The 24,829-nt window shown below is 46.2% G+C and overlaps 1 long non-coding RNA gene across 1 annotated transcript; it reads right to left on the reverse strand.

Annotated features, from left to right (window-relative positions):
* LOC142785259 (uncharacterized) lies at positions 1 to 23,621 on the reverse strand. The gene is made up of 3 exons (XR_012888896.1): positions 23,202 to 23,621; positions 17,984 to 18,032; positions 1 to 880 (listed from the first exon to the last, which is right to left on the reverse strand). It is a non-coding gene; the product is annotated as an uncharacterized LOC142785259 (long non-coding RNA).
* Positions 23,622 to 24,829: the final 1,208 nt, after the last annotated feature.

A 24,829-nucleotide genomic window follows, 5' to 3' on the forward strand; every position in this document is an offset into this window, starting at 1 on the left:
TTGCGTCTCATTATTTATTTCGAGTTTTATTCATCTCTTAAAGCAACAAACACGTGAACTACGCACGTTGTGTTAAATAATTTTTGCCATGTCACGTGGTAATTCTGTTGACAACGTCAGAGCAGAGTCGTCTACGTAGAGGACCAACGTAACTGCATTGCCGTGTACGTAGGGCCATTTCTACGCCCACGTCGTGTCCTCATACTCTACGCGTGCGCCGGCAGAGGGGAGGGGGAGCAGCTTTCATCTTGAAATTTGACCCGTTTCCGCGGCGTGTAGCGTTGCAAATTTTGGCAGACGTGATCATGAACACCTCGTCTACGCATTGCGCTTCTCAGCTCAAAATTGTCAAACCTGGTGAGTGGCCCTTTAAGGACCCAGTGGAGGGGTATTAGGTAGGGTAATAGTACAAAAAAAAGCAGGTGTCATGATGTGATATACGTTCGCAACGTAACCGAGATTTCGGTATGACTTCCTATGACGGCCGCATGGTGAGGCAGGTCGTTTCAGTAATTCGCAGCTCAAGGAAAGAAATGAGGCTTGAAATTTTACGGTTCGTGTTCGTGGATGGTTTACTTGCAGTTGATGGCTGGTGTGCTGTGACGTGCGTGACGATGACGTCCAACGCCTCCTCTATTTTAATAATGCCCGCCAGATGCTCCCGATCCAGCCAATTACCACTCTCTCCTCTAGCCCCTCCTTGCTTTCGCCCAGCACCTGGCCTTCGCGTGTGTCTTGCGGTTTCCGAGAAAAAAGCTTCTAAGGCAATGCCTGGCGACGAAAATGATATGAAGGAATTTTTGTTCAGTTGTGTGCTGATTCGTAGAGCGAAGTCTTGCATTCCTCGTGTTCACAATATTGGCGGTCACGCTGGCTTTACCTGTAAAAAAATACGATGTTTTGAGATTGCGTGTAACTGTTCGTGGCACTATGCATGCAACCAATAGGGAAGCGTCACTGCTACGCAGAGCATGCGCTGCTCTGTGATGCGGCGGCGGCATTGCTTCGAGACACAAAGAAATAGCCAGAAGGAACAAATAAAACATATGTATGATGTTGGAGTGAGATACACTTTTATCCCATCTCCGGCCTAAAGCACTCGGAAGCACTTGTGACGCAAGCTGCGCTACCCACCATGTAGCATCGCATCATGGCCACTTCTTGAACTGAGGCGGACCGACGGCTTCTGTTCAGAAGCGCGTGTTTGCACTGGCATAGAAGGAAATAAAGGAGGGGTTGGTTTGGAAAACCTTCTCCTCACAAGCTTAGACCACATACAATCATAAGACAACATGGCTTTCTGCGTCCAGAGAATATACCGTCAAAATAAAGGATCAGCCATAATGAGACACATCTAAAACTGCAGCAACTTCACAAAAGGAAATTCATAGGTGAAGGTCGAGCTTTTTATACACTGTCTAAAGCGTTAAGAATAGAAATTACTTGTCTTAGGTTGTATAATGAGGCTCCTTTAACCGACATAAAAATTGTCCACATACCTGAAAAAATTTAGGAACGCTGCTTTTGTCAAGAATATTGTCTAAAAACCGATTAACGTCCGCTAGGGACCCGGCATGGGGGTCTAGCGGCTAAGACATTCAGCTACTGATCCGGAAATGAAGGGATCGAATACCGGCCGTGGTAGCCGCATTTTAGATGGTGGTGAAAATGCTTTATAGCCGTGTGCTAAGATTTGGGTCCACGTTAAAAAAGCCCAGGTGGTCAAAATTTCCGCAGCCTTCGACTACGGTGTGTCTCCTATAACCATGTGGTCCTTTCGTGACGTTAAAACCCAACAATTATTGTTAATAATATCAATATTATAATGACATTCACTATAGCCAGTGACAACCTAAGAATAAAAAGTAAAGTGTACAACTGTCCATTCGTATTATGCGCGTCCAACTGTGGCCGCTCATCACCATGACGTATGAGTATCAATGAACCAAGGACAAATTCAGCATGGCACCATTCACGACGAGAGGCGGTGTGTCACTGCACCGAGACCGTCGGGCGTTATTTCGACTTTCTGTGGTGTTTTCTTCGCCAAGAAGAAGCTGTATCATTCACTCGCCCTCAGCATCATTGTCGTCGGCCGTCATTCGACGCTGGTGTTCATGATTTTGCAGCATTTCAAGTGCACTGAAGCGGCAGAGCTTCACCGCGTTCTGTCGGTTCGGTAGCGTGAAGCAGCAACACAACGTCTATTTTCTGCGTCGCTAGGATGATCACCCTTGACGATTGTCGTCATGGCCATTCGTGTGCAGTAAGATGAAGGTGACGTCTGAATTTGCACATGTGTGTTCTGGGGAATGTGCGCGTCTGTGATTTACCACCCGCAAAATGTGTGGCATCAGTGTTACCGCATGTAGGCGTGTGAGTGTGTTACTTCGGTGTCGCAACGTGAGAATCGTGGTGATCGCTTGCGATATGCGCTGTGTTGTGCACTCATATGAGTGTTGTAAGTGTGGGCGAGGCGTGAGAAAAAAGCAACCAAGAGGCCATGCAAGTGTCACACAGTACGAGAGTAAACAAACCGGGTGGGGAGAATTTGCATTGGTGCATGCATTACAAATCGAATCATGGTCATCGTGTGTGTGTGCGTGTAATTATTATGACGTGTGCCAAATGGCACAGCTGCGTCATTTTAGCGGAATCTGTCACCGCCGCATCATAATTACGTGCCGGATTGAAGTATTTTTTGCGTAAGCGCTTGCCTGACGCTAGCCGGAAAATGACGCGAGGTGTGCAATATCGCTACATCGATCGTTATCAACGCAGCAATCACAATCAATCACGATCAGCTACATTGATCGTGAACTTCACTGAAGCGACGCCGCTAAAACTATTGTTAAGCGAAAAAAGAAAGAAAGATTTCGTTTTTTAAGATATTGTATCATCCTTAACGATATTGTAGCGATGCAGAGGCAGACAGGCTAAAAAAATGGCAGCATATCCACGGAGTGAATGATGGAGAGTGGGGCGAAGCATTCGTCCGTCCATTCGTTCTTGCTTCCGTCTGTTCCTGCGTACGTCTGTGTAACCGTTCATGCGTCCATCCAACCTTCCGTGCGTCCGTCCTGCGTTCGTCCATGCATCCGCGCCTGCGTCCGTTCATGCGTCCATCCATGCATCTGTCTGTGTGTCCGTTCGTCCATCTATACAGCACTCCAAGTACCACCATCTCGCATCTTTTCATCATATATTCTCCATATAGAAACACCGCCATCCAGCGGACATTTCAAGGACTAAACGGGAGGTGGCACATGTACACTTTCTTACGGCTTGCGCTTCGGGTTTACTTCCCCCCTTTAACCACCTCGAGTTCATGGTATATACTAGTTCACTGTATTCATGGCTATGCGGCCCAACGCTCGCTAAACCATTCTAAAACCAAGGAGGTTACACCCAGCGAGTATGACGTAGCAACCCTTTCTTGTCATATCGTGCTCAATGTACATGCCAATAGCTGCTAATGGGGATCGCAGCGTGCGCGTTACCTAAAGGCCGAATGCTTCTGTCTCTCATTCCCCCTTAGCAGCCATTAACATGTGCATTGAGCACTATCTTTTATTGTTCAACAACGCACAGAAGGAATCTCTCACCGGAACCACCTTGGAGGTCAAAATCGTAAGGACCGCTATTTCGGGTATGTGCCACTGATGGTTACGTACTACGAGAGACGCACAAGCCACGCCAAAAGGAGCTTCGCCCCTAAAAACAAGCGTCTTTATTATGGCGAACTTATGCCCACGAGTCTAATGACTATGGTCGTCGAGTCCGAGTAGCCGAGAGGTACAGATTCAACTATCTTCCTCTTCCTTGTAGGCCAAGCGCACGAAGGCGTGGCGCATGCCAGCCGGGTCTTGTTGGTGCTCGTGCCACGATGATTGCGGCGGGCTACTTGAACGTGGCCAACCTGTCGCGGCATTATCCCCCTCCGCAGACGCATCGTCCCGATGCTTGAAAGAGTGAAATGATACATGCGCGCTCTCACTCGTTTTCCGACGATTTGTCATGATAGGGCTTCATGCGGACTACGTGTACCACTTTCGTGGGATTGCGGCGTCTGGAGCTCACGTGTCCCGCGGATCTGACTTCATAAGTGACGTCGCTGATACGGTAGAGTACTTCATAAGGGCCGAAGTATCGACAAAGAAGCTTTTCAGAGAGTCCGCGGCGGCGCACCTGGATCCATATCCACACTTTGTCACCGGACAGGACAGGACAAACAACTTTATTTGGTCCTGAGAGGCAAGGCAGCGGGCCAACTATGTAGGTCCCCACCCAGCCGTTGGCTAGTCCCATGTCGGAACAGAGAGGCCATGCCTCTCCGCTCGTTCACGGGCCCTCTGGACAGCCTGAAGCTGGACGTCTTGTCTGGGGTCTGTGATTGCCGTCGTCCAGTCTTCTTCTGTTTTAAAATCCTGTAACGCAGGGCACTGCCAGAGCATGTGACTCAAAGAGCAAAATTCACCACAATCTGGGCAAAGTGGATCAATATCCGGATGAAGCATGCTCAGAAAGCCCCTAGAGGGGTAAGACCCCGTCTGGAGCATGCGGAGCGTGCTTGCTTGTGGTCTGTGGAGCTTATGATGGGGAAAGGGAAAAGTCTGTCGCTCTCCTCTGTAATGAGATGTTATCTCGTGAAAAGTAACGAGAGGATCACTGTGGACGTGCTCTCCCGAACCCACCCGAGAGACCACCCCGTCGCGGCTTGTGAAACCTCGCGCACAGTCGTGGGCTATCTCGTTTGGGTTCAGGTGACCCGGCAGTACGTCTGGTCCCATGTGAGCGGGAAACCAGACTATGTGATGAATAACGTCTGAGGGGGGTTTGCTGTGGAGAATTATGGCTGCCTCTGTGGCTATCAATCCCGATGCGAACGCCCTAACGGCCGCTCGGGAATCGGTGTACACCGTGGTGCGTTTCGTGTCCAGTAATGCCAGTGCTACAGCAGCCTGTTCTGCTACATCGACCAAGGAGGTCTTCACTGAAGCTGCCGAGACAAGTTCTCCCCTGTCATTGACTACTGCCACGGAAAACCCGCTGCCGCCGGCGTGGCGCGCCGCGTCCACAAATGTCTCTGTTCCGGAGAGGTTCTTTATGAAAGGCCTAGCCCTCGCCAACCTACGACCTTTATTGTGTTGGGGATGGATGTTTCGTGGAAGAGGGTCAACAATAAAGGAATTCCTTGTTTGATAATCAGGCTGCGTAGTTTCTCCCTGATTGAAGATAGGACGGAGGCCTGCCGCATCGAGCAGTTTTCTTCCTGTTTTGAAACTTGATAACCGAATTATTTGTGCTGACCTTTGCGCTTCAATTAATTCCGAAGTGGTGTTGTGCACTCCCAACTTCATGAGTTTTTCTGTGCTAGTCGTGATTGGGACGCCGAGCACCTTTTTGACACTTTTGCGCATGAGCGTGTCCAATTTATCCCTTTCCGTTTTGGTCCAATTGAGAGCCGCCACTATGTATATGATATGGCTCATGAGGAAAGCGTGGTGGGCCCTAAGGAGGATATCCTCGCCTATGCCGCCCTTCTTGTTGGACACCCGCATAATTAATCTCAGAATGTTCTCTGTTTTTGTGGTGAGATGGGCTATAGTCTTTGCGTTGCATCTCTTAGAGTCTAATAAAAGCCCCAGAATTTTCATAGAATTGACTCTAGGAATTGTGCGACCATCCTTGGTGCAAACGCTAATGGGCACCTGATCGAGAGGGGTGAGTCCCCTAACACCTCGTCTAGCCTGTCTGTACAGCAGGAGTTCCGACTTTTCCGGCGAAAGCGCCAGTCCCGTACCTTCCAGGAAAGACTCTGTAACGTCCAGAGCCTCCTGTAGAGCTTGTTCAACCGCCGCCTCCGATCCTTCGGGACACCAGATTGTAATGTCGTCAGCATATAAAGCGTGTCCGACATTAGGAACTTTAGAAAGGCTTGCCGACAGCTTGCGCATGGCTATGTTGAATAGAAGGGGGGAGATAACTGCCCCTTGGGGAGTACCCCTTCGTCCGAGTTTGAAAGGCTCCGAGACTGATTGTCCCAGTTTTATTGCCGCCGTCCGACTCTCGAGGAAAGATTCAACGAAGGAGAAGAATTTAACTCCCAGGTTCAAAGCCGATATCTCCGTAAGAATATAGTCGTGTTTGGCAGTATCGAATGCTTTAGTGAGGTCCAGTGCGAGGACCCCTTTTACATCTTTGCTTGAAAAGTCAATTATTTGTGTTTTGAGGAGGAGCATGACATCTTGCGTGGAAAGTGAGGGCCTGAAACCTACCATATTATATGGAAATAGGTCATTCCTCTCGATGTAGCACGATATCCTGTTGTGTACTGCATGTTCTGCTACTTTGCTAAGGCAAAAAGTAAGGGAGATCGGGCGGAGGTGATCTAAGCTGGGTGATTTACCTGGCTTGGGGATTAAGACCACTGTGGCCCTCTTCCAAGTTTCTGGTACGACGCCCTCCTCCCATACCCTGTTTATCTCCTTCACTAAGGCCTGAATGGCTTTATCATCCAAATTTCTTAAGAGCCGATTCGTAACTCCATCGGGACCTGGGGAGACCTTCTGTTTAGGCTATGGAGCACTTCCCTAATCTCAGCTTCCGAGAAGGGAGCGTCCAACTCTGGGGAAGGCACACCCTCATACCGGTGGGGGACAGAAGTTGAGCTCTGGCTAAGCGGGAGGTACTTGTTGGCAAGTATCTGAAATTGGGAAGCTTCTGAGATGCCTGCCATTTTCTCCTTATTAATAAGTCGGTCTATGGCTAGTTTCTGATTGCCTTTGAATTGTCCATCATCTAGGAGGTGTTTGAAGAGGGTCCATTTGCCTCCTTTGCGCATTTTCCCGTCCGCAGCCGAGCAGGCGTCCCTCCATTGTTGTTTATGGAGTTCGGAGCAGTGCTCCTCAATATGCCGATTGAGCTCCGCAATCTTTTTCCGTAGCCTGCGATTTAGCCTTTGTTTTTTCCATCTCGCGATGAGAGAGCGTTTGGCGTCCAGGAGGTGCGCTAACCTTGCATCCATCCCCGGAGCATCAAATTCTGTTACTATTTCTTTGGTGGCCTTCTCGACATCCTTCTGGATTTGTACAAGAAGTTCACTGAAGGTGTCATGTACTGACTCACCTTCACCTCTGATTTGCCTAAAAAGGTCCCAGTCTGTATATTTATAGGTTCTTGGGGGTGGTGCTCTTATTTCCATCCGGAGTTCTATGATGCTGTGGTCGCTTCCCAAGTTCTCCTGTAAGTTGGACCACTCGACCTCCGCATTTCTAGTGAAGCTGAGATCAGGCATCGTGTCTCTGGCGACCGAGTTTCCCAGCCTCGTGGGAAAACGCGGGTCGGAGATAAGCGTTAGGTTTAAGTCTATACTGGCTGCAACTAGATTGGCCCCTTTCTTTGTCCTCGTAACATAGCCCCAAGACGGATGGGGAGCGTTGAAATCCCCAGCTACTATTAAAGGATGCGATCTGGCGGCAGTTGCGACGCTATGAAGGAGTGAGCGGATATTATGTTTATAAGCCGAAGGAGGGCTATACAGGTTAAAAACGAATATGTTGCTTCAGATTTTGCCGTTGGGGATGATTTCAATTAATTGTGCCTCGAGACCGGATCTCTTATCCGAGTCGCAAATTTTGACTTCGTGCTGCTCAAAGGAGGTATCTTTCCTGACCAACGTGGCGATACCTCTGCCATTTGCGCCTTTTTGGCTAATCGAACGGTAGCCCGAGAGGACTACCTTCTCGCTAAGTGTTTCCTGCAAGAGCAGGACGTGCGGAATTGACGCCTGTGCTTTGATGAGCTGCAGTAGAGCAGCTTTACGCCTTAAGAAACTTGCGCAATTCCACTGCCAGATAGTTATGTTTCCGGTTTGGCCCGCCATTTTGAATATTATTGAAGGAACATAGCCTGCGGCGAACTCGTAGCGTCCGAATCCTGCTGCACTATCTTGGCTTTTGCAATCGTACCAGTGTTGGTCGTCTTGAGTTTGCTAGAGTCGATCATTTTCATTTTAGATTCGATGATTCCTACTCGACGTGTCAGGTGGGAGACGCTCCCGTCCATACGTTCGATTGTGCTAGATTGAATGGCTAAGGCCTCTCTCACCTGCTTGAGCGATTCCTCAATCGCCGTTAAAGACGCGAGTACATTTTTCTCAGGGACCTGAGCGGGGGACTCGTCACTTTGCATTGCCACGCTTTCCGCGATCGCGGGGGGCGAAACGGCCTTGCGCTTATTCGACCCTCCTGCTTGAACCGGTATGGGTGTGGCTACTTCACGGGGTTCACGCGAGTTGCGGAAGAGCTCGAACTCGGCCCTCAGCGTTCGTAGTGCTTCTTTAAGTTCTGCATTTTCTTTTTTAAGCATTAAAATCTCTGATTGTTCTCTTTTTTGCTGTGGTAAAATGCCCTGCGTTACCTTTTGGCCGCTTGGGATGTTCATTCTGGCCTTGTCCGCCCAAGACATTTGCTTCTGAACGCGGCCTTTGGAACCCGATCGTCCTCTCGAACGGGAGCGACTGCTGCCCTTGTCACGCCCTCTGGAGCGAGAGCGCGATTTGCTGCCGGAGCGTCCTCTGGAGCGGGAGCGTCCTCTAGATGCCGATCTGCTGCGATGAGCGCTGGAGAATGATTCTTCTTCCGCCAGTCCTTCTTCGCCTCCAGCTGTGTCGGAGCCACGCCGCGCGCGCCTACGGCGGCGCCGCCGTCTTTGGCGCACGATGTAGAGTACCTGGAAGCGCTTTCTGCACTTGCGGTCCGCCGTTGGGTGCGCTCCGCCACAGATGGCACACGTGGGATCACACTGATGATCCGGTGATGGTGACTGCATGCCGCATCCGCGGCATTTCTTCTGTTCATCGCCCTTGGGGCAAACATCGGACCTGTGGCCCAAATCACCACATGCACAGCACACGTCCACTTGCCTGCGATACAAGGAACAAGGGTATCGAACACCATCACACACGACGTGCTGGGGGACCTTTTGTCCGTCAAACAACACGATCACTGTTGGTGTTTTCTTGATTCTTCGAACCTCCAGAGCGTCAGGGTTCCTCCGGTTAACGATCATCTCTGTCAGTTCTGCGTCACTGAGATCCACATTGATTCCACGGATCACTCCTTTACATGTGTTGTCAGACGCAGCCACGTAAGCCGCCAAGCCTATGACAGTCGAGCCCATACTTATCTCTTGGACCCTGGCGTAGGCGCGCGCATTCGCCTCGAACGGCGTGGCAACGACGAAAATGTTCTGGAAGGGGTTCGTGCACAGCGTGTCGTCGAACACCTGCTCTGCTGTTAGGGAAGCCGCCTTTGCGAGCGAGCGCTTGAAGATAAGAAGGTCTGTCTTCTTGACATCCATCCCTCCACGTGGCCGTATAATGGTCTTAAAGTGATCCCTGGGAAGGTTTGGGATCCCGGAAGCTTTCACAACACGCCTCAACACGTTCTGTGAGGCGGCAGTGCGGGAGCCGCTTTTACCGCTTCCTGTCGCTGACGTGGGCGCATTACCAGCGTTACAATCCGCCCGCTCGGCAAGTTTCTTCTTCTTGCTGGCTACTTCAATCCATCCTGCGCACTCCGCTTCTTCCGGATTGATGTCCATGCCTTCTACAACCGACACATTGGGGTTGGAGGCCATTCTACAGCTCAACGACGCGTTAGGCGTCGTCGCGACGCTGTTGCAGCGCCCGAGAAACGCGTCGACGCGCGAGGCGTCTGAGTGGCGTTGGTAAAAGTCCTGGGGATGTCCAAAAATTTCACCCACCGGTAAGATGTTGGTATCTGCTGGTTCACTACAACAAATGGCGTCGAATGATGCACAGTTCTTGCTAGTTGAGGCAAAAAATCCGTGCCAGAACACTTGAACAATCGGGAGCTGACGTGTTCGCACATCCGCACTGGACGAGCGCCCCCTGGCTTTTTTCTTGTCACCGGAATGATAAAGTGCGTCACTGCGTCGCTTGTTGTACCGACTAGAGTCGACGCGCTGTTGATGGCGTATTCGGTATCTTGCCATTTGTCGTGCTTCTTCGGCTTTTTGCAAGAAGTAATCTAAGTCAGGTGGATAGCTGTTTTTGTCCTGTACTGGTAACATGGCATCCAGTGGGGTGGTCACTTTTCGGCCGAGTACTAGTTCGAAAGGGGCAACGTGGGTTGTTTCTTGAATGGCTGTATTATATGCGAATGTTACGTAGGGTAATATTTCATCCCACTGTTTATGTTCAACATCGACGTACATTGATAGCATGTCGGTCAGAGTTCTGTTGAGGCGTTCGGTTAAGCCATTTGAATGAGGGTGATACGCCGTTGTTCCTCTGTGATCGGTATTTGTCATGCGCATCAGACATTGAATAAGGTCTGCAGTAAATGCGGTGCCTCGATCCGTAATAACGGCGATGGGCAAACCATGTCTGAGCACTTTGTTGTTCACAAAGAACTTGGCGACTTCGGCAGCTGTCGCACTGTACAGAGAGTCAGTCTCAGCATAACGGGTCAGATAGTCTGTAGCTACGACAATCCATTTCGTGCCTGCACATGATGTCGCGAAAGATCCTAGGAAGTCCATGCCGACTTGTTGGAATGGGGCATCCGGAGGGTCTATTGGCTGGAGAAGGCCAGCTGGTTTTACGGCTGGAGATTTGCACCATTGACATTGACGACAAGTTTTCACTTAGCGCTGCACTGATGCGAGCAATTTAGGCCAATAGTACTTCAGGCGAATCCTGGCGAATAATTGGCTCACACCCATGTGTCCAGATGATAGCTCGTCATGGCATGCATGCAGAATTTCCTGTCGCATGGCTGTGGGCTCGACTAGTTAAAATGTTTCGCCATTAGGTTCGAAGTTCCTCCTGTAAAGGACACTTCCTCGAAGGCAGAACGTGGAGAGCCCCCTGGAGAATATGCGAGAGACTTGAACGTCGAGACCCTGCAGGTGTTGTATAAGCGCCAGCAAATCCGGGTCATCTCGTTGCTGCTGAGCGATTTCGGATGCGTCGACAACGCCTAGAAACGGGAAGTTTTCCTCTTCAGGTACACTTGGATCGATGGGAGAGCGTGACAGGCAGTCGGCATCACTGTGTTTCCTTCCAGATTTGTATACGACAGTAATGTCATACTCCTGCAGCCTAAGGCTCCATCTGGCTAGTTGACCTGACGGATCCTTGAGATTTGCTAGCCAGCATAGAGCATGATGGTCAGTGACAGCTCTGAACGGTCTACCATAAAGGTAGGGTCGAAACTTATTTGTTGCCTAGATGACTGCGAGGCACTCCTTTCAGTTGCAGAGTAGTTTGCCTCAGCTTTTGAGAGTTTGCGGCTGGCATAGGCTAACACTTTTTCTTGATCATTTTGCCACTGGACCAGGATGGCGCCGAGGCCGACATTGCTGGCATCGGTATGGACTTCAGTGTTGGCTCTCTCATCAAAATAGGCAAGTATTGGTGAACCCTGTAGCCGTTTTCTTAATTCACCAATAGCTTTCTGTTGTTCGCTTTACCATGTGAAGGACACGTCGTCTTTCGTTAGTTCTGTAAGAGGATCCGCAATTTTTGAGAAGTTTTGCAGAAATCACCTATAGTAGGCACATAAACCCAAAAATCGACGCACTGACTTTTTGTCTTTGGGTGTAGGGAACCTCTGAACAGCGGCTGTCTTTTCGGGATCAGGACAAACACCGTCAGAACTAATGACATGTCCAAGGAATCTCAGCTCTTCGAAGCAGAAGTGGCATTTTTTGAGTTTGATTGTCAAGTTTGCTGACCGGATGGCTTGTAATACTGTGCGCAGTCGCTATAGATGTTTGTCGAACGTTGCAGAGAATACCACCACGTCATCCAAATACACCAGGCATGACTGCCATTACAGTCGCGCGAGGACAGTGTCCATCATTTGCTGGAACGTCGCTGGCGCGGAACAGAGGCCGAATGAAAGCGCTTTAAATTCGTAGAGGCCATCTGGTGCTACGAATGCCGTTTTTTCACGGTCCCGCTCGTCGACCTCTATTTGCCAATATCCGCTTTTCAGATCCAGGAGGAGAAAAACTTTGCGGATCGCAGCCGATCTGGTGTATCGTCAATACGTGGCAAGGGGTAGAAATCTCGTTTAGTTACAATTTTGAGTTTTCGGTAGTCGACACAGAATCTAAGCGTGTTGTCTTTCTTCTTAACGAGCACTACGGGGGACGTCCATGGAGTATTCGAAGGCTGGATACATCATCCGAAAGCATTTCCTCCACTTGGTTCTTAATAATTTCCTGTTCCTTCTGTGACACTCGATATGGATGCTGGCATATAGACCTCGCGTCGTCTTGCGTTATAATTTTGTGTTTCGTAATTGGCGTGCGCTGGACCTTCGAGGCAATTGAAAAGCAATCAGAGAATTCTTTTACTAAGACGTAAGTCTGTTTCTTTTGACTGTCCGGAAGGCTCTGGTTGACGGTCACGGATGTGTCGATGTTGCAGGCCACTGGTCAAATGGTTGACGTCGTTAAGCTGCATAGTTCGGTCGCCATACAGAAGTCGTGTAAATAGGCAATAGCCGTGCCTTGAGCGACGCGTTGAAGTTCATTGGAGAAATTCTTAAGTAGGACATCTGCACGGCCATTCGTCAAGTGAACAAGACCCCGAGCTACGCAGATACCTTTTTTTTTTTCAAAAACAGCCCTACATTTGTATCCACGGTTGTAAAATGCGTCAATCTCTAAGAGCACCACTATACTGCAGCGTGGCGGCACAGTTACGTCATCATGAACAACGCGTAGAGCACTTAGGCATCGTTCCTCAGATTCCTCTACAGGTATAGCTCGTTCAGTCAAAAACGACACGCTGGACCTACGCAGGTTAATTACGGCGCCATTAGCTCTCAAAAAATCCGTTCCTATAATGAGGTCCCTTGAACATTCTGGTAGCACAATGAAATCGGCAACGTAAATAAAGCCCCATATTTCAAGTCTTGCAGTGTATCTGCCAAGGGGCGTAATGATGTGACCACCTGCCGTGCGTATCTGCGATCCACTCCACTGTGTCACAACTTTGTTTAGCTTCTTCACCATCTTGTGAATTATCAATAAATTATCAGCACTGGTGTCGACTAAGGCATTCAGCTCCCATCCTTTCTTTCTCAACCGCAAATCTGAAGTAACGCTTTCGTTTCTGCACCCGTTTACTGGAAATACACCGTCGTCGCGCTCAAGCCATGTTGGAGGATCTTCGTAACTGATGTTATCAGTGGCCCCAATTCCACAGGTCGCTTGCTTCAGTTTTCCGGCAGTGGACTTGGAGAGCGATGACCAGGCTGCCTTGAAGGTGCACGTGGGCTGGATGACCGGTAGCGCATAGGCGATGGTGACCGTGACCGATGTTGGCGTAGAGGTGGCGAGTTCTGGCGCGTGGACAAGTACTCCTCAATCTCCGCTGGTCGTTCGCCGTTTCGGGGGCACGGTGCATACGACGGGAAGCCTCTTAATCCAGCCTGTCGGTAAGGGAAAAGTCTGTACAAATGACCAGCTTCGCCACAATGAAAACACAGAAGCCTGCGCTCGTGATCACGCCAGACGTCACTTTTACTGGGCCTAGGCTCTACATAGAGCTGTGTGCAACGTGCTCCTGGGGGCAGATAGGTAGCCGTTGGCTTCCGTGGACGAGGTGCGCTGCGTGCTGTACATGAGAGAGGAGTCGCCACCATCGCAACTGCTGCATTGCTGTGTACTGTGGGTTGTCTTAGAACTTCAGAGTACGTTCGGATAGGTCGAACCGGCTGCAGCTCATGCTCTGGTTCTCGTATGACCTGCCTCAGTTCGTCACGAACAACGTCTGTAACAGATAGTGCAGTTGGAGTCTAAGACATTTGCAGTCTGCTCAGTTATTCCCTAATAACTGATATAATGAGCTCTCGCAGGGCTTCAACGTCGTTTCGCACGCCTGTGCAGATGCGCAGTTAAGAGAATACCTGTGCAGATGCGCAGTTAAGATTCCGGTTGTACTGCCGAGGCCGCTGTTGCAGTGTTTTTTCGATGGTCATCGCTTCCGAATAAAACTCAGCAACTGTGCTTGGAGGGCTGCGGACGAGAACGGTGAACAGCTCTTGCTTCACTCCGCGCATTAGATGGCTCATCTTCTTATCCTCAGCCATGTTGTAATCCGCACGCTTGAACAGACGCACCATGTCCTCAATGTACATGGCAAAACTCTCGTTTGTGAGCTGGTTCCTGGATTGAAGAGCAGCTTCCGCTTTTTCTTTTCGGTCTATGTTCGCAAACGTAGCCACCGCTTGTCGTCGAAATACCTCCCAGGTAGACAACGAGGTTTCATGGTTCGCAAACCATGTCTTTGCGAAGTCTTCCAGGGCGAAGTATACGCGACGGAGTTTCTCTCTTTCGTCCCATCCATTCAAGCTCGCCACTCTCTCGAACAGGTCCAACCAATCTTCCACGTCCTCGTACAAGTCACCGTGGAATAATGGCGGCTGGTGCGGTTGGCTGATGAACACTTGTGTCGGTGTTACCTGGCTAGTCATAGTGGTGGCGTCCATCGTTTGACTTCCCCTTGGTGTGACGTGGAGAGGACTGAACTCAGGTGAGTAATTTCGAAGACGGTGACTTGCCCTCTGGTGTACTGGAGTCGCTTCCACGGGGTTGACAGGCTGTCTCGAGCTCGCGAGGCTTCAATTCATTACCCCGCATCTCCGCCAGAAATGTAGCGATGCTGAGGCAGAGAGGCTAAAAAAACAAGCGTCTTTATTACGGCGAACTTGTGCCCACGAGTCTAATGACTATGGTCGTCGAGTCCGAGTAGCCGAGAGGCACAGTTTGTTTGTTTGTTTGTAGCCTCTAATCCATGGCTCGTACCCACTCTGGGGGATTGGCCAAGAGAACATATAGTCTCATACGGACGATAACTGCATTATTGCTTACAACAAGAAAAAAAAAAGGGGGGGGGGACTTGCTTGCTTGCTTGCTTGTTCCTTTCTTTTGTGGCTCTCACCCACTAAGGGGGATTGGCCAAGAAGCCGGTGGTTAATGCAAGTCAATACCTATAGATTTTATAGATTAGGGGAATATGATTACTGTGTTTTGACTGTGAATTTAATTTGGCGCAATGTTAAAAAAAAAGAAAAAAAGAGGGGGGAATTAATAGAATTTGTTGAGTATGGAGGTGGAATCGTTATATGAAATTCTTCTGAAAGCTGAATCATTGCAGTGTATCAGCTAAATAATAAGTGGTAGTGTGGCTAGTAAAATTCGAGAGCTGATCGCTGACTCAGCAAGGTAATTTTATTGTGTTATATACGAATTCGCAGCGAGCCCCGCAGATGTTCCGGTCGCTGTGTCCCAATGAAGTGGCCCCAAAAGACAAAATATTGGGAGTATAAGTGAAATTCCTAGTTTTTTGAATAAAATTTTGAAGCAGTTTTTTCTTTGATTTTTGAATCGGTGACATGGGATAAGAAAATGGTCGATATGTTCAGGTTCGTTACAGCTTGAGCACAGAGGGGATGGCACCAGACCAGACCTGTTTAGGTAGAAATTACGAAGTGGCACACGGCAACGTAATTTTGTTATCAAGACTTCCAATTTACGCGTGGGACACCATTTATTATTCCATGGGAAGTGTAGGTGCGAGAAATCTGGATTTGTTATCATGATTTTTGATGAGTTTTCAAGAAGGGAAAGTTTTCTAAACCTCGCTGATGTTACATAAGCTGTAGGAGGCATGATTGGCACAATAGGAAGATCAAGAGATGTTCGCGCAAGTGTGTCAGCCATCTCATTTATAAATCTACTACGATGGCCTGGCACCCATATCATTCGCACTAGACGAATGTTTGCTGGCAATAATGATTTAAAAGTCTCTAGTACTGCTGATGTTGACGACGATGATAAGAATGAACGCACGGAATGCGAGTGAGACACTATCACAGCTGTCGATTGATTTGCAGGAAGCTTACGAATAGCTAGTATAACGGCCATCAATTCCGCTTCAAATATTGGTGTATAATCTGGGAGGCATAATGAAAATGGCCAGAATAATGAGAGAGAAAAAATACCCACACCTGCCTTCTCGCCACTCATATATGCATTCGTTGCAATTACTATATTAGTACCTAATCGAGACAGGTGTTGTTCTAATAAACCAATCAAATATTTAGAGGGCAAGTGTTTAGCGTTCATGGGGAAGATATCGTCAAATTTTATTAGCACTTGGCCGATTGGTTTGACAGATGGTGTGATCTCGAATATATTGAAATATAAAGCATCTAGAAGTGTTTGAACAAAAAAAACACTTGGGGTTTATATACACGGGACCAATGCTCATTGAAAAAGATACCAGGCTCGGCAAAGAATAGAAATTGTCGCCTTATTAAAGTGGATTCAGAAAATTTTAAATAGGTGTTTACTCTTAAAATGCGAAATCAGCAAGCAAGGGTGGGTATCCGAGCTTCTTGATACAAAACATTGTTAGCTGTGAATTTTGGCACACCTAAACAACTACGTAGGGCTTCCCGCTCTAAGAGAATGAGGGGGTTTATTTTGTATGCTGGTCCCCCAGAGAGTAGTACACATACGAATTCAAGAGTCGGACGAACGTACATGCGATAAATCATGATCAACGTATCTCTGCGAAGACTGGAACGGAGGCGGCCAAGCCTACCTATCATTCCAACAGCGCGTGTAGCCTTAATTTTAATATATTCACTGTGGTCACGCCAGCTCAGATTTTGATCGTACAGTACACCCAGATATTTAATACAGTTAACCTGGGGTATTATTTCTTGATGGTACTGAAGAGAAATAGTAACTGGTGCGTCCAACGGAAAAACTATTATAGCACTTTTAGTTACGTTCAGGTTCATATGAATTTTATGAAACCAGGTTTCAAATGTTGCCAAATAACACTGTAAAGTCGAATGTATAGAATAAATATTGTTGTCAGATGCAAAGAACGCGATATCATTTGCATATACATATACTTGTACCTTATCACTCTGTGGTATTGAACTTAACAAAATGTTAAATAGCCCAGGCGATAGAACAGAGCCTTGAGAAACACCTCTCGTTTGGCTATACTTCGGCGTGGAAACACCTGGTTGGAAGCAATAAAATTTTCTGTCTTTTAAAAATTCGTATATCCAATTTATTATGTACTGCGGGAACTTAAGCTCTTTTAGGACATTAATAAGAATAGGATGTTCAACACTGTCATATGCCTTGGCTAAATCAAGGGTTACTAGGGCCGCGTATTGTCGTCTGTGCCGAGCAAGCTTTATACGAGCCTCTAAATCAACATGCGCCCACCATATAGAGTAACCTGGTCTAAATCCAATCTGGCACGCACTGAGTATCGCATTATCTGTTATGAACTTCGTAACTGTAATGTAAAGTATTCTTTCTATTAACTTAACTACGTGTGATGTTAAAGCGATTGGCCTAACGTTATCTATCTGCATTCCTAGTCCCTGTTTTTTAAGAAGCGGTATTATTTTATAGGCACAGATCCAACTATCTTCCTCTTCCTTGTAGGCCAAGCGCCTGAACGCGTGGCGCATGCCAGCCGGGTCTTACTGGTGCTCTTGCCGTGATGATTGCGGTGGGCTACTTGAACGTGGCCAACCTGTCGCGGCAATATCACATTAGGAAGTGTTATTTCTGTATACTTCTTTATTTTGCCTGTATTGCGTGCATGTAATACGCATAGAGATAAATTGTTTATATTAAATTAGAGTCCCGTGAAAGAAAAGATGCATTGCTTTCCCCTGTGAAAGCAGAGTCTGGCACGATATTCACTCACATTCACCGGAGAAAGAAAATCCCCTTCACTTCACAGACACGCCTTCGCACAGACGCATTCATTCAAGGTAGTGGCCCCTGCTGCAGCAAAACTGGGCACTGATTTGAAAACGTTGAGTATTCAAAGGCTGACAGGGTGATGACAACACCATGAAGTGCAATTTGTCGAAGCAAGAACAAAAATGTCACCTACCGCTTTTAGTCACCGCCACTTTAGCCGCATGCATCGCCTTGGCCATTACCTTAACGAGAACGTATGCAATGATCATCACTGTTAAGCACAATGTCTGCTACGCGCTTTTATTTCGATGAAAGAAGACGTAGAATGAAACATCGGCGTTTGCCTCAAACATGATTATAAGCACGGCGAAGCGAAACGCACATTCGGTTTTTAAGGGAGCGGAGCACAACAATAAAAATTCGCGAAGTCAATCTCACATCGCTTCTCTATTTTTCGCTTTGAGTCGTAGTTTCCATAATTACAGACGACAGCGAAAAATTCTAGCAGCAAAAGTTTTGTAAAACATTGCACACAACCTAACGAAATGTAATTATTGGCCCTGTTTCATTTCGTGAAACCACAAAAGAACAATTTTCTCATTTTAAACATTATATTAAATGTGGAATAGTCTGTGTAGTACAACCTTACGTACCGTGCAGAAATATCGCCTTCAAGAGATGTGCATTGCTTCTTCGTGGACTCCAAGTTGAGCACAGGGGGGAGGGGTGTGTGATTTAAACAACAGATATATCGCTAAGCCAACGCAAAATTCCACACTTTCTCGCGTTTATTTATCGAGCTTCGGATTCTATACTTCAATACCAATTAAGTATTGTAAGGTAATGATAACATGCGGAAAAGTTATGACTACTGTTTGAAAAGTACTTCTTTCGTAGCGCGGAGGCACGGAAAATAAGGGCAGCCTTGTGGGTGCAGCCTATATTTATTTTTAGTTTGTCACCAACAATAGCTAAATGTTGCACGAAAGAGGTGCAACACAATATCGAATACCAATTTATTATCGCTGCAGACGAAATATGTTTTTGAACGAAGCAATAGAAGAGCCATGATAAAGTTCTAGTAATCAAATAATATTATTCAGATACCGAGCAGGAGTAGTGATACAACCCCCGCATTAATTCGGGCTTTTTGCATATCTGCACGAAGCAATGGTTGTGAGTGATACGTCTGTATCTCTATTTGATAGTGAGCGTAAATTTCTCCCTGCCTCCATGCAATCTGTTTTTTCATAACCATTTGTTCCTTGCCGATGCCTGTTCTAAGTGTATAGATGAAGGGTGACGACAAATAAAAGCCAGTATAAAGTTTGTGCGTGTCTCTATCTGTTCTTTGTGTGTTCCTGTCTTTATCTGCACACACACATTTACCCTAAAGGACAAACGCTTGTTCTCGCGGTAAAATGGATATGATATGGGAATGGGGCCTTTTAACAAAACGTTTCAGGCATCGACAAGATTTAGTAGTCGAATGCTGGCGCATCACACTGAGGGTGTAGGTGTCAATGCAGCACCCTGCTTTTGTGTTTCTCATCGTGTGCAATAGCTGCTACTGACACCAGCCGTGGTGGTGGTGGCGGACAACCGCTCCCTCAAGATCGACCGTTGTGAGCTCACGACAAGCGGCTTCAATGTGTTTGCGAAATCTACAGCAGATGTGGTCACTATTTTGGAACGTGCCAATTAGCGTGTGTTTTTAGCACAGTGGCTCATGGCGTCTCCCAAGAAGTATGATCCCCGCCATCATAAGGTAATGGCTTAGAGATCTTCAATTATTTCAAAGTGTAGCATGCTGCGGACTTTTTCTTTCTATGACAGAATAAACGATATAGTTTATATTGCCATTGTAGTGAGATAAGATGCACAAAGCTAACCAATTCGTGTATTCCATGAATGCCTTCCTTTGCGGATTCTTGGCTAAAATTTCTTTCAGCCCCGCGGGCATGCCCATGGTTCCCCATCAGGGTCAGCCGAGTCTCAACGCCGGGCTCCTCACTCTTGCCTTTGTCGACTTCGAAAGAAAACAATTTTCGCAGTGGATGCTATAGTGAAAATAAAGTGATGACATGCTTCCTACAACATCCTCCTTTCAGTCCCTGACCTTTCAGGGAGAAAAAGTGGCTGTATACAGCTTGCGGAGTGCAACACTAGTGGTCGTTAGCTTCCATGATATTGTACATAACCTGTATGGTCATAACCTCGCACATTTGAGAATGTTGGAACACGCATGACTGAGGGAAGATCTGTTGCAGACATAGCGCCACACTTCGAACGATTAAAGGCGGCTGGGGCACCCGTGCCCTCTTGTGCGCACGCATATATGTTCATCCTGCATCTCGCGACTTCTCTTTCATGTCATTAAGATACAACGGCACAAATTTTTGTGGTGAGAAGTTAGCGTTGACTGCGACAGACAATGCATCAATATACAGTTGCTGCTTTAATTCTACGAGAGCCTACCATACTGGCGCCACTCATATATATTGAAGAGGCCATGATTTACTTTTTAAAGGTGAAGCATTTCTTAGTGAACTTCAGCGACATCGAGTGCATCTATCTATCTATCTATCTATCTATCTATCTATCTATCTATCTATCTATCTATCTATCTATCTATCTATCTATCTATCTATCTATCTATCTATCTATCTATCTATCTATCTATCTATCTATCTATCTATCTATCTATCTATCTATCTATCTATCTATCTATCTATCTATCTATCTATCTATCTATCTATCTATCTATCTATCTATCTATCTATCTATCTATCTATCTATCTATCTATCTATCTATCTATCTATCTATCTAGCTATCTATCTATCTATCTATCTTTTTTATCTATCTATCTATCTATCTATCTATCTATCTATCTATCTATCTATCTATCTATCTATCTATCTATCTATCTATCTATCTATCTATCTATCTATCTATCTATCTATCTATCTATCTATCTATCTATCTATCTATCTATCTATCTATCTATCTATTTTATCTATCTATCTATCTATCTATCTATCTATCTATCTATCTATCTATCTATCTTTCTATCTATCTATCTATCTATCTATCTATCTATCTATCTATCTATCTATCTATCTATCTATCTATCTATCTATCTATCTATCTTGCCGCCTACGTCTTTTAGCTTTCCTGGTCGTCTCGGTATTGGTATCAATAGCAAAATTTGTATGGCATAACAGGACTCCAGGACCAGCATAATTGACTAGTCATAACATAAAATCATGACGTCCAAGTCATGAATGTCGTAATTAACATTTCAAGGCCTTACTGCTCTCGCGGTAGTTTCATTCACATGGCATATTGCAAAACTGGTATGCTATGACACGACTACGTGGCGAACATAAGAACCCTAACGTGGAAATCATTACATGCATGTCATGTAAGTCATTACTACACGCCAAGCTCACGGTGCGCTCGTGGTCGTTTTGCTAGCTTCGTGTAAAGCGAGATTGATATATGAGACGTGAATGGACGACGAAAGTAAATAACACGTCTCACCATGATAGTCATGCTATGCATGTAATGTAAAACATGACTACATGCTACGCTTATAGCATGCTCGCGGGTATTTCGCTACCTCCACATATAACAAATTTCGTATCACGTGACATGAATAGTCAACGAAGGTAAATAACCCGTACTCACATGATAATCATTTCATGGAAGTCATGTACGGCCTAATTTACGCCCGCCTCATAAATTGTGCTGATTTTAAACTGGCCTATCAAGCTCCTTTCTTCGTGCTTCGCATGTCATCAATTCCCACTGTTCGTGGGATCTGGCAATTTTTATTGTGGCAATTGCCGTAATAGCTACCGGCAAATCATCTCACTGCCGAAGTGAATAAATGGGGTTTGATTCCCGGCCACGGCGGCTGCGTCTAGGCGAAGTGAAAATGCCAGAACACAGGTGAAGTTACAATTAAATGCATGTTAAGAACTCTAAGCCCTCCAAATTCTTTCTGATTACCCTAAACAAAGCGTGGCTGATTCCCATCATAGTTTTGGCACATAAAACCTCAAAACTTCAGCTTTCTGGCAAAATGATTTGACGTTGGAGAATTCTCATTTGATTTGTTTTACAATAATTTATCAGTGACTGTCAACCTTTGTCTTTGCCATAAACGTACCAGCTCTTCTCTACGCGCAGCCTTCAGTTCTGTGGATTCAAAGGCCATTTCTGTCAATATTAACGTTCAAATTTTTGAAGATAGTAGTGATTCTTAAGTTGAAGGGTGGCGTTACTCTAACTAAATCACCACGCTTTACCAATGAAAACTTTTGTTTCATTTATATTCAATGGTAATGCTTTGCACTTTGAAAACCGCTATTTTAGCACAATTTTATCACAATGCACGATGGTTTCGCGAAAAGCACAAAAATAATGCTGCGCTTATTGTTACATTGCTAAGAAAACCTTATATCAGCTCATAATTGATTAGCCTTTGAGTTGTAGTTTTTTTAACCAACCACATCTATATTGTTTTGTCATACGCTGTGTTTTGACAGAAGACACGATAACAGAATATTGCAAATAAAAATGCTCAATCCTGGTTTATGTCGATATGTGTATAATTAAAAATACTTATAATTGCGGTATGGTGACATTAAGTAAAAGATGCGTCAGCTGAGCACTATAAAATGAAAATGAATGCTGTGCATGACGAAATTCAGGAAAAATGAAAGTCACACCATATATTTAGAATATGTGTGTTTCTTTGTGGCATGAACGAGGAGGGCCACTAGAGTATAGAGAAAACCATGGAATATCCGTGTACACTAGGGTTGTGAAAGCTTTTACGAGAACATGGTACCCAGAAAGTGGACATAAGTATTCCTGTTGGGATGTCATGCCGCTGGCCAAAAATTTGCAGCTTGAAGTGACAGTCGAGTGACAGAATTAGATACAACCCGAGTGCCAAGCAGAGAAGAATTGCACAAAAGTTGAAAGAACTTTGATATAAACATGAGGCGGATTATTTTAGATCCAAGGGTGAAGTGAAGTGAAATGAATTTTATTTGGTCCTGGAGAACTGGTCAGACGCCCCCCTAAGAGGTGTCCGCCGCAGTTGCTGGCCGCGTCCACGCCGGGACTAGAAGACCATGGCCCTCCGGTTGATAAACTGCTCGCAAAAAGCAACAATCTGGTGTTCATAATCTCCCATGTATAACGGGAGGTTGGGCGATTGCAATGGAGTGTGAAATTAAGCTAGAAGCTTCGCTGAAATTTGTGGCGCAATTACATTTTTCTCTTGCGTCCTATAAAATAGTCAGCCAGTGTGTTTACTTACAACTCTAGTCCAAAAGCGCAAGTTTGAAACTGATGCCAGCTATATACCTACTGGCGAAACATAACTTTTACGTACCATGAGGGTGAGCCTATCCACTTGTGATGTTACTCCATTGGCTGCTCTTGTATCTTTTGTAGATGTCCTCTACTGGCCCTGAAGACACCATTACAGTCGCATATTTCCTTACTTCATCCGCCGAAATTTGTACACCTGAATGTCTTCCACTACGAAGGTATTTGCGATTTTCTTGCTTACTACGTTTCAAATGAAGGAAGCGCTTCAAACTGACGCATCCTGGACTTGGTTCAGGGTACGGAATTGCCGTGATAAACACAAGGGCCTTCAGTTCTATCACCAACAAAATCAGAGCTAAATTGACGAATATCGCTGGACCAATGAAACACAACAAGCTTGTCATACTTATCCGTATACTGATAATCAGGTAACATAATCGTCTGGGACCGGTAGCATCAATATTTGAACCATTTGCGCTTGAAAAAAAAAACAGCTTCGACTGGAGCCACTCTCATTTGCACAAAGCTCCGAACGCACATGTTTTGCGCAGTTACAATGCACGATTGTTCAATCTTTTTTCTGTCTAACTTCTTTTGTTTTGCCAAAGCCACTCATAGACCCTGCTAGCATGAGATATCACGTTGCCGATTGTTCGAGATCTCGCGCAAAGTCAAGCCAGGTAGCGGTATACTTTCAAAACGGTTTCCTCGTTCAGCCCCAAATGCTGGACGAAGTAATACACTGCTTGAGTAATAATCAGAATTATTCACGCCACGATGGTCTAGTAGCTAAGTTACTCGGCTACTTACCCGCAGATTGTGGGATTGAATCCCGGCTGCGGTGCAAACATCGATGGAGGCGAAAATGCTCTAGGCCTGTGTGCTCAGATTTAGGTGCACGGTAAAAAAACCTTGGGTGGGCGAAATTTCTGGAGCCCTCCAACGTAGCGTATCTCATAATCATATGGTGGTTTTGGGACGTTAAACCCCACATATCAATGAAATCAAAATCCGAGTTAATATTTCAACAAAATTCTATAGCCACCTTCTATACGTAGAGTCTGCAGTTAGAAGAATTTTAAACGCACCGTTTAAGTAGAAAGAATTCTCATCTAACGTCTGTGGCCTACCCACGTCAGGCGAATCATTCTAGATAGCTACCGCTAGGTAGCTCTTTAAGCTCAACGCGCCCGTTTCTACTGATGCTCTTCATAGTGCTAAAAATACGTTGCGAAGGCAAAGACGGTGGCATTTTCTTTATGTATTGTATTATGGTGCGAGATATCAAAACCCTGTTGAAGATAGGTGCACCATATGAATGGTGGATTATGGTGCTAGAATATTGGTGACACATGATGTTAGCTGGCGTATGATGGACGCTGGAGATGCTGAAGTGCCGGTGATGCTGCGACGCAAAACAGCTAAGCACTGCCGAACTACCATGCTGAGTTGCCACTCAAAAACGATTGTATAGAAGGCCATGCAGAAATCATCCCTAAAAAACAAATGTGATAATTAGAATTCGACTGTGCCTTTTCGGGATTTTACTTTAACCACTCCATAATTGGGCAGCGCACAAAAAAAAAACACAAGAGAAGGAAACAGGACAAGCGCTGGTCTAATAAATGAAAGTTGTTTGACGAGCGCTTGTCCTGTTTCGTTCTCTTGTGTTTCTTTTTTTGCGCTGCC

This window comes from Rhipicephalus microplus, unplaced genomic scaffold, assembly GCF_043290135.1.
Source record: "Rhipicephalus microplus isolate Deutch F79 unplaced genomic scaffold, USDA_Rmic scaffold_20, whole genome shotgun sequence".
NCBI lineage: Eukaryota > Metazoa > Arthropoda > Arachnida > Ixodida > Ixodidae > Rhipicephalus > Rhipicephalus microplus.